Source organism: Oncorhynchus kisutch, linkage group LG17 (genome assembly GCF_002021735.2).
Source record: "Oncorhynchus kisutch isolate 150728-3 linkage group LG17, Okis_V2, whole genome shotgun sequence".
In the NCBI taxonomy this organism is placed as follows: domain Eukaryota; kingdom Metazoa; phylum Chordata; class Actinopteri; order Salmoniformes; family Salmonidae; genus Oncorhynchus; species Oncorhynchus kisutch.
In genome coordinates, this window is record NC_034190.2 from 77,520,712 (window position 1) to 77,534,402 (window position 13,691).

The window sequence follows — 13,691 nt, forward strand, 5'->3', positions numbered from 1 at the left end:
GAAGAAGAGGAGAAGAGGAGAATAAGAAGAGGAGGAGAAGAAGAGAAGAAGAAGAGGAAAAGAAGAAGAGGAGAAGAAGAAGAGGAGGAGAAGAAGAGGATGAGAAGAAAAGAAGAAGAAGAGTAGAGAAGAAGAGGAGAGAAGAGAAGAAGAGTAGAGAAGAAGAGGAGAGAAGAGAAGAAGAGTAGAGAAGAGGAGAAGAGAAGAAGAGTAGAGAAGAAGAGTAGAGAAGAGGAGAATAGGAGAAGAGTAGAAGAGAAGAGAATCCTGTCCAGAAGGCTAGTGTCAGTCTGTCTGTGATTGTAAACATACATCAGCCAGTCTTCTGCACAGATGCCCCTCCCATCCCTCATCTGGGGGCATCTCTGGGATGAACACCCAGTCAGCACCGCAGGCCAGAGCAGTCACCAGGGCCAAGTAGCCACAGTGTCTACCCATCACCTCCAGGATGAAGGTCCTCTGGTGACTGAGGAGAACAACAGAGGAAACCTCTTTGTTATAAACCAGGTGCCAAAGAGACAACAGAAACCGTGTGTGACAGCGATGACCTCTCCTCTCCTCACCTCTGTGCGGTCGTGGTGATGGCATCCACCACCTCTATGATGCGGTGGAGGGCGGAGTCTGTCCCGATGGTCATGTCTGTGCCACAGAAGTCATTGTCGATAGAACCCACCATGCCTACTATGTTGAGGTGGGACGACGTCTTGGCCTCGTCATCACTGATCTTACCTGGAGACAGAGAAGTCCCACACTTCTGTCAGTTATATTCAACAGCAATTCCACCAATATAAGGATCTGGGATCGCTCAAAATGTTTTATGGTGAAAAGAAATGACAAAGAATGCTGAAACTGCATCAGTGGTTAAGTAAATAAACCCTGTATTGGGTCTTAATAATAAAGAAGCATTTTGTACTTTCAATGAACTATCCCATTTCAATGAACTATCCCATCTCAATGAACTATCCCATTTCAATGAACTATCCCATCTCAATGAACTATCCCATCTCAATGAACTATCCCATCTCAATGAACTATCCCATCTCAATGAACTATCCCATTTCAATGAACTATCCCATCTCAATGAACTATCCCATCTCAATGAACTATCCCATCTCAATGAACTATCCCATCTCAATGAACTATCCCATCTCAATGAACTATCCCATCTCAATGAACTATCCCATCTCAATGAACTATCCCATCTCAATGAACTATCCCATCTCAATGAACTATCCCATCTCAATGAACTATCCCATTTCAATGAACTATCCCATCTCAATTAACTATCCCATCTCAATGAATTATCCCATCTCAATGAACTATCCCATTTCAATGAACTATCCCATCTCAATGAACTATCCCATTTCAATGAACTATCCCATCTCAATGAACTATCCCATCTCAATGAACTATCACTATCCCATCTCAATGAACTATCCCATCTCAATGAACTATCCCATCTCAATGAACTATCCCATCTCAATGAACTATCCCATCTCAATGAACTATCCCATCTCAATGAACTATCCCATCTCAATGAACTATCCCATTTCAATGAACTATCCCATCTCAATGAACTATCCCATCTCAATGAATATCCCATCTCAATGAACTATCCCATTTCAATGAACTATCCCATCTCAATGAACTATCCCATTTCAATGAACTATCCCATCTCACAGAACTATCCCATTTCAATGAACTATCCAATCTCAATGAACTATCCAATCTCAATGAACTATCCCATCTCAATGAACTATCCCATTTCAATGAACTATCCAATCTCAATGAACTATCCAATCTCAATGAACTATCCAATCTCAATGAACTATCCAATTTCAATGAATCCAATCTCAATGAACTATCCAATCTCAATGAACTATCCAATCTCAATGAACTATCCAATCTCAATGAACTATCCAATCTCAATGAACTATCCAATCTCAATGAACTATCCCATTTCAATGAACTATCCATCTCAATGAACTATCCAATCTCAATGAACTATCCCATTTCAATGAACTATCCAATTTCAATGAACTATCCCATTTCAATTAACTATCCAATCTCAATGAACTATCCAATCTCAATGAACTATCCCATTTCAATGAACTATCCCATTTCAATGAACTATCCCATCTCACAGAACTATCCCATTTCAATGAACTATCCAATCTCAATGAACTATCCAATCTCAATGAACTATCCAATCTCAATGAACTATCCAATCTCAATGAACTATCCCATTTCAATGAACTATCCAATCTCAATGAACTATCCAATCTCAATGAACTATCCCATTTCAATGAACTATCCCATCTCAATGAACTATCCCATTTCAATGAACTATCCAATCTCAATGAACTATCCCATTTCAATGAACTATCCAATCTCAATGAACTATCCAATCTCAATGAACTATCCAATCTCAATGAACTATCCAATCTCAATGAACTATCCCATTTCAATGAACTATCCCATTTCAATGAACTATCCAATCTCAATGAACTATCCCATTTCAATGAACTATCCAATCTCAATGAACTATCCAATCTCAATGAACTATCCAATCTCAATGAACTATCCAATCTCAATGAACTATCCAATCTCAATGAACTATCCAATCTCAATGAACTATCCCATTTCAATGAACTATCCAATCTCAATGAACTATCCAATCTCAATGAACTATCCCATTTCAATGAACTATCCAATTTCAATGAACTATCCCATTTCAATTAACTATCCAATCTCAATGAACTATCCAATCTCAATGAACTATCCCATTTCAATGAACTATCCCATTTCAATGAACTATCCCATCTCACAGAACTATCCCATTTCAATGAACTATCCAATCTCAATGAACTATCCAATCTCAATGAACTATCCAATCTCAATGAACTATCCAATCTCAATGAACTATCCCATTTCAATGAACTATCCAATCTCAATGAACTATCCAATCTCAATGAACTATCCCATTTCAATGAACTATCCCATCTCAATGAACTATCCCATTTCAATGAACTATCCAATCTCAATGAACTATCCCATTTCAATGAACTATCCAATCTCAATGAACTATCCAATCTCAATGAACTATCCAATCTCAATGAACTATCCAATCTCAATGAACTATCCCATTTCAATGAACTATCCCATTTCAATGAACTATCCAATCTCAATGAACTATCCCATTTCAATGAACTATCCCATTTCAATGAACTATCCAATCTCAATGAACTATCCAATCTCAATGAACTATCCAATCTCAATGAACTATCCAATCTCAATGAACTATCCCATTTCAATGAACTATCCAATCTCAATGAACTATCCAATCTCAATGAACTATCCCATTTCAATGAACTATCCAATCTCAATGAACTATCCCATTTCAATGAACTATCCAATCTCAATGAACTATCCAATCTCAATGAACTATCCAATCTCAATGAACTATCCAATCTCAATGAACTATCCAATCTCAATGAACTATCCAATCTCAATGAACTATTCCATTTCAATGAACTATCCAATCTCAATGAACTATCCCATCTCAATGAACTATCCCATCTCAATGAACTATCCCATTTCAATGAACTATCCAATCTCAATGAACTATCCCATCTCAATGAACTATCCCATCTCACAGAACTATCCCATTTCAATGAACTATCCAATCTCAATGAACTATCCCATTTCAATGAACTATCCCATCTCAATGAACTATCCCATCTCACAGAACTATCCCATTTCAATGAACTATCCAATCTCAATGAACTATCCCATCTCAATGAACTATCCCATCTCAATGAACTATCCCATCTCACAGAACTATCCCATTTCAATGAACTATCCAATCTCAATGAACTATCCCATCTCAATGAACTATCCAATCTCAATGAACTATCCCATTTCAATTAACTATCCAATTTCAATGAACTATCCCATTTCAATGAACTATCCCATTTCAATTAACTATCCAATCTCAATGAACTATCCCATTTCAATGAACTATCCAATTTCAATGAACTATCCCATTTCAATTAACTATCCAATCTCAATGAACTATCCAATCTCAATGAACTATCCCATTTCAATGAACTATCCCATTTCAATGAACTATCCAATCTCAATGAACTATCCCATTTCAATGAACTATCCAATCTCAATGAACTATCCAATCTCAATGAACTATCCAATCTCAATGAACTATCCAATCTCAATGAACTATCCCATTTCAATGAACTATCCAATCTCAATGAACTATCCCATTTCAATGAACTATCCAATCTCAATGAACTATCCAATCTCAATGAACTATCCAATCTCAATGAACTATCCAATCTCAATGAACTATCCCATTTCAATGAACTATCCCATCTCAATGAACTATCCCATCTCACAGAACTATCCCATTTCAATGAACTATCCAATCTCAATGAACTATCCCATCTCAATGAACTATCCCATCTCAATGAACTATCCCATCTCACAGAACTATCCCATTTCAATGAACTATCCAATCTCAATGAACTATCCCATCTCAATGAACTATCCAATCTCAATGAACTATCCCATTTCAATTAACTATCCAATTTCAATGAACTATCCCATTTCAATGAACTATCCCATTTCAATGAACTATCCAATCTCAATGAACTATCCCATTTCAATGAACTATCCAATTTCAATGAACTATCCCATTTCAATTAACTATCCAATCTCAATGAACTATCCAATCTCAATGAACTATCCCATTTCAATGAACTATCCCATTTCAATGAACTATCCAATCTCAATGAACTATCCCATTTCAATGAACTATCCAATCTCAATGAACTATCCAATCTCAATGAACTATCCAATCTCAATGAACTATCCAATCTCAATGAACTATCCCATTTCAATGAACTATCCAATCTCAATGAACTATCCCATTTCAATGAACTATCCAATCTCAATGAACTATCCAATCTCAATGAACTATCCAATCTCAATGAACTATCCAATCTCAATGAACTATCCAATCTCAATGAACTATCCAATCTCAATGAACTATCCATTCTCAATGAACTATCCAATCTCAATGAACTATCCAATCTCAATGAACTATCCCATCTCAATGAACTATCCAATCTCAATGAACTATCCAATCTCAATGAACTATCCCATCTCAATGAACTATCCAATCTCAATGAAGTGTTTCCATGAGGACATAGATTTTTTTTGTGACCCTTCCCAGTTCTTAGGGGTTTTCCATAGTCCCCGTGGTGTTTTTCAGCCTTACCGGCTTTGACCAGGTCGACCAGCAGAGTGGACCACTCCGTCCTGAACTGGTTAGCTCCGGTTAGACTACCATCACCCCCGATCACACACAGGTTGGTGATACCCAGCTTGACCAAGTTCAGGGCAGCCTTCATGCGGCCCTCCCTGGCTCTGAAGTCCATGCAGCGGGCACTGCCGATGACCGTGCCACCCTGGTAGAGAGAGACTCATTGAATCAGAAGAAAGACAAAGTCCCTCAGACCGGTGCAATACTGTAGAATACTATAGTAAATCCTAAAGTATTATATGTAAAAACACTACACTTTTTAAACTATAGTAAATACTACAGTTTTTAATTTGTTTATACCCTGCAAATCCCCCCCATATAGCAATCTGTGTCAAGCATAACTGAGAAACCTAAATGGCAAGTATAGACCATATATGGTGTTCCTACAGGTTATAGAAAAGAGCAGAAGCCCTGAACTATCTGTTCAGAACCCAGTCCTTCCTTCCTGCCTGCCTGCCTGCCCGCCTGCCCACCTGCCCACCTGCCCGCCCGCCCGCCCGCCCGTAATTCCTCCCTGCTTTGATCTTCCCATGGCGCCTGGCCAGGTCCCGACTCAATCCAAATACTCTGTGGGCGCAGAGGTCAGTTTGTGTTACTGGAGCCGACCGCTGTTCTCTCTTAGTTACAGTAGGCATCATCGTCATCATCATCATCACCATCTATGAACACTCTTGGTTGTGAGTCTGTATCTGTCTCTAATATTCAAATAAAGCAGAACTCTTGGTTTCTTGTCATTCATTTACTGTAATACCCTCTCTAGGCAGTGAGTTTATGACAGTTGTGTCCTGACTCCTGTATTGGCATCAGTGGGTGTGAGTCTGATAACAGGACTCACCAGTTGCAGCATCATGGACACACTCTCCCAGGTGGCCAGTTTGATGTTGTCTCCTCCGTCCACCAGACCCTGGTAACCCTGGAGACACACATCATCAACACAAATACAAACTATTATCTTTAACGGGGTTTCACCCACACACGAGGAACACTGCCTTCTGAAATGGGAGACAGCAGCATGCTACTACAGCGACACATCTTTGCTCTCAATGTGGTTTGTGATAGAATCTATTTCTTGGCAGTGAATTTCTTAAACCTTCAGTCAGATCAGGAATGAATTAATAGTAGAAGACACTATAGTATGGGTGATCAGCAATGATAGACAACACATTATCAAGGGTATAAACTTGAGTCACAGAACTGTGATTGTGATTGTATTATATTCTACTGTATGTCTTTACCTCATGAACAAAGTAGACTTTGGCTCCAGTGTAGAGACCAACTCTGACTGTGGCCCTCACAGCCGCGTTCATACCTGAGAGACACAGACAGACAAACATGGGGTTTTCAGGACTGACTGAAGGCTCATATAAGTATATAACAAGTTATAAAGCCTTACACATTTCAGTAAGTGTTGCCCTGAGGGTCAATGCACTGCACAAAAAAAAGAATAGCTTGTCAAAGTTTACAGTGACACACACACACACGCACGCACGCGTACACACACACACACACACACACACACACACACACACACACACACACACACACACACACACACACACACACACACACACTCTAAGGCACTGCATCGTAGTGCTTGCTGTGCCACCAGACACAGGTTCGAGCCCAGGCTCTGTCACAGCCGGCCGCGACCGGGAGACCCATGGGGCGGCTCACAATTGGCCCAGCGTCGTCCGGGTTAGGGAGGGTTTGGCTGACCAGGTCGCAAGGTGTACGGTGTTTCCTCCAAAACATTGGTGCATCTGGCTTCCGGGTTGGATGTGCATTGTGTCAAGAAGCAATGCGGATTGGTTGGGTTGTGTTTCGGAGGACGCATGGCTCTCGACCTTCGCCGCTCCTGAGTCCGTACAGGAGTTGAAGTGATGGGGCAAGACGGTAACTACTACCAATTGGATACCATGAAATTGGGGTGAAAAAAGACAAGGTATGACGGCTTATAACACATATGGAGAGTGAGGGGTAAGTAAAGAGAGGGAGAGAGAGACAAAGAGAGACAACACTTAGATTAGCACCCTAACCACCGCTAATTTGTATTAGAAATGCTATATATATTTATGCGTAGCTGTCCTTGATCATTGTTACATCTCTGTTGAACTCGACAACTCCTATGGTGAAGTTGTCGATGTATGTAAGGCTCTGGTTTGTCCACCAGAGGTCACAATGTCCTTTGTAGAGCTTCTCTGGTAGTGGTGTGTTTGGTTATCTTCTAGTGTTGAGGTTGAGAGCTTCAGAGCTTCTCACCATTTCAACATGTTGACAAACGTCTCATGTCTTTTGGTATCAATGGTTGATTATTCAGGCTTCAGCTGCCAATTACTTTACACACCAGTAGTATCCTGGCAATGTACAGGTCTCACCATTTTAGCCACTGTGTAGCCACTGCTAGTAGTTTTAACCATTTGAAACGTTCAGCTCGCGCTGTACTTCGGCTGTCTGTGGTGTTGAAAACATTTTGTAACGTTCAGCTCACGCAGTCTGTCAGGCTGGTCTGTAGAGTTTAAATCATTTCGTAACATTCAGCTCACACTGTCTGTCAGACTGGTCTGTAGAGTTTAAACCATTTCGTAACATTCAGCTCACACTGTCTGTCAGACTGGTCTGCAGAGTTTAAATAATTTCGTAATGTTCAGCTCACACTGTCCATCAGGCTGGTCTGATATGTTAATTCTGTCATTTTAAGCACTCTGGTCAGAAAGGCGGTTCCATGACGCTGATACGCTCTTCTGACTTCATTAGGGTAGGCGGTTACTGACTGGGCACAAGTTTATATGAAAAACTATTATCTCATTTAGAAGGCCAAAATCACATTGCTATCTTCACAAAAGTATTCTCATATGTAATCATGTATTTTATACAACATTTAGATGTAAACTTGACAGATAGAATGTGTTTCCTTCCTAACTTTCAGTTACTGTGTTATACCATCATTAATGACATCACAAAATAATAAACAATGTGACAGAATTATTCTTTAGACCACCCCGGACCATTCTTAACATTCCTATCTTATGAATATTGTTCACTCTCTTGGAAAAAAGGTTTTGGTGGCAAAAGTCTCTCTGTAACAAAGAGTGTTTCAGTCTTCCAATACTGCAGAGAAAGGAAGAGAAAGTTATCTCTAAATTTACAACCTAGTGGTAAGGTGTCAAGACTGGCACAGCCCCCCCCCCCCATCCCTCTTTTGTGGGAGAGAGAGGTTCTGGCTATCTTCAAACATTTGCCTAGCTGATGGGTCCTTTGATCCACTGTCAGGAGAGTCATGACACATGGTTAAACACATTAAAGTGACTTTTATAGCTCCAGAGTGACTTGATACCCATATGTCAATGCTTTATACACATACATTTCATGTGTTATCAATCATGGACATATGGGTATCAAGTCCCTTGACATTTGTGTTTTGGGTTCAGAGTGTTTTGGCTACAACGTTCAAAATGGCTCCTGCACATATTTTCAGAGTGAGAATAGAGAGGGTGTCATGTCTGTAAACAGATCTGTCTGACTCTACTCTATATTCCCTCCATGCTCAGAACACTGTAAAGGCCACGGTGTGTGTGTGTGCACCCTTGCGTCTATGTGTGTTGTGGTTGCTCCATACACAAGCATGGACAGGATGGTCTCTAGTTTCAACAGAGCAGCTGTGGAAGAAAGCCTCCATAACATGACATTCCACAAAAAGGTCAGAGGGTCTAAAATTAGACCCACATTTTTTGGGGGGACATAGGATCACAAGGGGGAGACGGAGATGAAGACAGAGGAGGAACAGGCGGGAGACAACAGTAACTCAAAGGAAAAGGTCAGGGGTCACATTTGGAATCCTGGAATTGGAATCATCTATCAATGATACAAGTCAGCAATATTAACATCAGTCATCATACTATAGACAAACTGTAATGTATACCACTTCATGGCTGTTCAGGGACCAAGAGAAAGAAGAGAGTGACGTAGGATATTACCAGGATATCTATTCACTGTTGTGTAAAGAGTAATTAGACATATTCTTCTGCAACTCTGCTAGGGGAAGATGCAGTCTACTATATAATAATATCTTGTGGACATAGAGCATCTGAACAAATCACAGTTAACCGAGATCAAGTGTATAAAAATCTTTGTTTACATGCTAGCTGATGACTGGGCGTGAAATCATGGCCAAGAAGTGCAGTTATTTGTATGGGATGTCAGCCTACACGTCCCAAAGTCCCATGGCTCTAAGAGTACAGGATAGCTATCATACTATACTTATCACGTTCTCCTCCCTGCCCTGCCCACCACAGTGAAGGTAAAAGCCAAAGACATCCATCTGCAACTGACACCTGGCTCCTGGGACTGAGCGACCAAGAACACAAGCCCCTCCAGCATCTGACTGGCATAACTGATCTCAGTTGCCCTTTCAGTTTTTTGTCTGCCTTACGCATGCTTTTTGAAGCCCTTCAGACAGAATAACTCTAGCCCTAACGCTTAGTTCAACTCAGGGTGTTGAGTTTGATATAAACTCATTTGACACTGTGTCAGATCAACCGAGAGAGCTGGAGGTCAGTCAACATCAGAGAATAATGCTAGTGTAGGCTCGGACCTAAATGATGTGCTCTGTCACCTCCAGCCGCATGGGAAATGGCCCAAGACAATGCCTTTAGGACCAGTCAGCCCTTACCCCATCAAGAGGCCCAAATATAGGCCTATGTCTTTCTCTCTACAGTATCCAGAGGATGACTGTTGGAATATGTATGAGTAACCACATTTCCATCCACAGTTTTTATGTGTGTACAGTCATAACTAATACAACAGCATAAAAAATAACAACATCCGTGATGGAAACAGGACATTTCGGTAGAATTGTATAAATGCCGACAGATCATTTGTTTGTTGGACACGATGGGATCTTTTTGTGTCTGTAAAATTCATTATTTGAGAAATGGAGGTGAAAAAGCCTTTAACACTCAAATATTGATATAATTACCATCATATTGAAGTAAACTTGGAGTCACGAGATTATATTGTGTGGTCCTCCCACTACGACTCAGGGAACGCATGCAGTTTATTAGTCTACAGATTAAATTAATTGTGATGAACTTCACAGGGTGGTGAAAGTGCACGTGATGAACTTCACAGGGTGGTGAAAGTGCACGTGATGAGCTTGATGGTCCTTTCCAATAAATACATCATATTCTGGTGTCATGATGATAGATGCTTGGCTGCCGTTTGACAAATACAAATAATATCCCCTACCCCTAATAATGTCATAACGTAGGTAGCCTACCCGCACTGTCTCTGCCAGCTGTTGGCTAGAGTGCACGTGCCAAGACCACAGTGATCACATTAGCTTGATAACGCAATCGTTTTTGTGACAAAATCATTAGCACAGTTGAAAATGCAAAAGAAAACTCATTTAACTTGTATTATTTATTCGGTACATGGGAATTTAACCGCAAAAGTTATTTAATTAACAGCAAAATGTTTTGTACACTGAGTGTACAAAACATTATGAACACCTGCTCTTTCCATGACATAGAATGACCAGCTGAATCCAGGTGAAGCTATGATCCCTTATTGATGGCATTAGTTAAATCCACTTCAATCATTGTAAATGAAGGGGAGGAGACAGGTTAAATAAGGATTTTTAAGCCTTGAGACAATTGAGACATTAAAAAAATATATATATATTAAACTTTTATTTAACTAGGCAAGTCAGATAAGAACAAATTCTTGTTTACAATGACGGCCTACACCGGCCAAACCCGGGCGACGCTGGGCCAATTGTGCACCGCCCTATGAGACTCCCAGATGCAGCCTGGATTCGGTCCAGGGTGTTTGTAGTGACGCCTCTAGCACTGAGATGCAGTGCCTTAGACCGCCGCGCCACTCAGGAGAGATGGATTGTGTATGTGTGCCAAGACAAAATATTGAAGTGCCTTTCAACGGGGTATGGAGGTAGGTGCCAGGTGCACTGGTTTGTGTCAACAACTGCAACGCTGCTGGGTTTTTCATGCTCAACAGTATCCCGGGTGTATCAAGAATGGTCCACCACCCAAAGGACAGCAAACTTGACATAATTGTGGGAAACATTGGAGTCAACATGGGCCAGCATCCCTGTGGAACGCTTTTGACACCCTGTAGAGTCCATGCCCCGACGAATTGAGACTGTTCAGAGGGGAAAAGGGGGTGCAACTCAATATTAGGAAGGTGTCCCTAATGTTTTGTACACTCAGGTGCTGGGCTAGTAAATTTGACATAATAACAGGTGCTGGGTTAGTAATGTTGACATAATAACAGGTGTTGGGTTAGTAAAGTTGACATAATAACGGGTGTTGGGTTAGTAAAGTTGACATAATAACAGGTGCTGGGTTAGTAAAGTTGACATAATAACAGGTGCTGGGTTAGTAAAGTTGACATAATAACAGGTGCTGGGTTAGTAAAGTTGACATAATAACAGGTGCTGGGTTAGTAAAGTTGACATAATAACAGGTGCTGGGTTAGTAAAGTTGACATAATAACAGGTGCTGGGTTAGTAAAGTTGACATAATAACAGGTGCTGGGTTAGTAAAGTTGACATAATAACAGGTGCTGGGTTAGTAAAGTTGACATAATAACAGGTGCTGGGTTAGTAAAGTTGACATAATACGGGTGCTGGGTTAGTAAAGTTGACATAATAACAGGTGCTGGGTTAGTAAAGTTGACATAATAACGGGTGCTGGGTTAGTAAAGTTGACATAATAACAGGTGCTGGGTTAGTAAAGTTGACATAATAACAGGTGCTGGGTTAGTAAAGTTGACATAATAACAGGTGCTGGGTTAGTAAAGTTGACATAATAACAGGTGCTGGGTTAGTAAAGTTGACATAATAAAGAACAGACTGTATATGCTCCCAATCACCATCTAATACTTCTAATACTGAAGCACACACACACACAAATATGTGTACAGACGCACGCAGTCACACACACACAAACAAACCCACACTGTCTCTCTGATGACACACACATATACACTTCTTACCTTGGGCATCACCTCCTGAGGTCAGCACGGCGACAGACCGGCCGATACCCATCTTGGTTGGATCCATGCTTGTATGTGACATGGTGTCTACAGGGCTCAACTCCAACCAGGTGGTGGCACTAAGGAAGGAAAGGAGACGGCTATGGCTGATACTCTCCTATGGCTGATACTCTCCTATGGCTGATACTCTCCTATGGCGGATACCCTGCAACTCAGAGAGAGAATGGTAACGGCACCAGCTTTATAAGACACTACCCCCCCTGCTTAACACACACACACACACACATGACTACTCTGGGCTAAATATACAGTCAAAAGTTTGGACACACCCACTCATTCCAGGGTTTTTCTTTGTTTTTCTTACTATGCTCTACAATGTAGAATAATAATGAAGACATCAAAACTATGAAATAATACATATGGAATCATGTAGTAACCAAAAAAGTGTTAAACAAATTAAAATATATTTTAAATTTGAGATTCTTCAAAGTAGCCACCCTTTGTCTTGATGACAGCTTTGCACACTCTTGGCATTCTCTCAACCAGATTCATGAGGTAGTCACCTGGAATGTATTTAAATTAACTGGTGTGCCTTTTTAAAAGTTGATTTCTGGAATTTCTTTCCTTCTTAAAGCATTTGAGCATTTGAAACTACTACTAAAGGACACCAATACGAAGACTTTCTTGGGCCAAGAAACACAAACAATTAATATTTGACCAGTGGAAATCTGTCCTTTGTCTGATGAGTTCAAATTTGACATTTTTGGTTCCAACCGCTGTGTCTTTGTGAGACGCAGGTGAACGAGTAGGTGAACAGATGAGGATGGTTTTATCAGGATGGTTTTATCAGCACACATTTGGATTATTCATGATTATTTATTAATACACTCTATTAGGGGTTCAACATAGGTTCTTCTAAGATCCTCAAAGTTCTTTGAAGAAACTTAGGGTTCTTGGCACTGGAAATTCCTCCCAAAAAGTTCTTCCAAGAACCCCATAGGAGGTTGGGTTCATCGAGGAACCTCCTTAGTTGGTGGGGGTTCTTGCAGGAACCTAACTGCCCAACTGAAATGTTTCGATTTGAAAGGACAGCAGGTGCAGGCACTTATGTTAAGATCTCCTCAATTTAAGTTAAATTGTATGACCCCTTTGTATGACCTAAATATATATATAGTTTTATGATGATACCAGGTATCTTTTCATATTTGTGCAAATCTTTCTAAAACAGAAAATGGACACAATTCAATGGAAATCAATCAACGAAGAGGTAAGAATCGCTATCTGTATTGGGTGCAGATGACTGAACTTCTTACTTTTGTGTCTGTAGGTACACAGACAA

At 40.4% G+C, this 13,691-nt stretch overlaps 1 pseudogene across 1 annotated transcript in view; it reads right to left on the reverse strand.

The window, feature by feature from the left end:
- The window catches only part of LOC109908341 (ATP-dependent 6-phosphofructokinase, muscle type-like), a 28,939-nt pseudogene extending 16,362 nt beyond the window's left edge, over window positions 1-12,577 (reverse strand). The window contains exons 1-6 of the transcript XR_004203732.1: window positions 12,353-12,577; window positions 6,577-6,650; window positions 6,177-6,254; window positions 5,297-5,486; window positions 564-729; window positions 313-466 (exon numbers count right to left, since the gene is read on the reverse strand). The product of XR_004203732.1 is annotated as an ATP-dependent 6-phosphofructokinase, muscle type-like (transcript). The remainder of the gene's footprint in view (window positions 1-312; window positions 467-563; window positions 730-5,296; window positions 5,487-6,176; window positions 6,255-6,576; window positions 6,651-12,352) is intronic.
- Window positions 12,578-13,691: the final 1,114 nt, after the last annotated feature.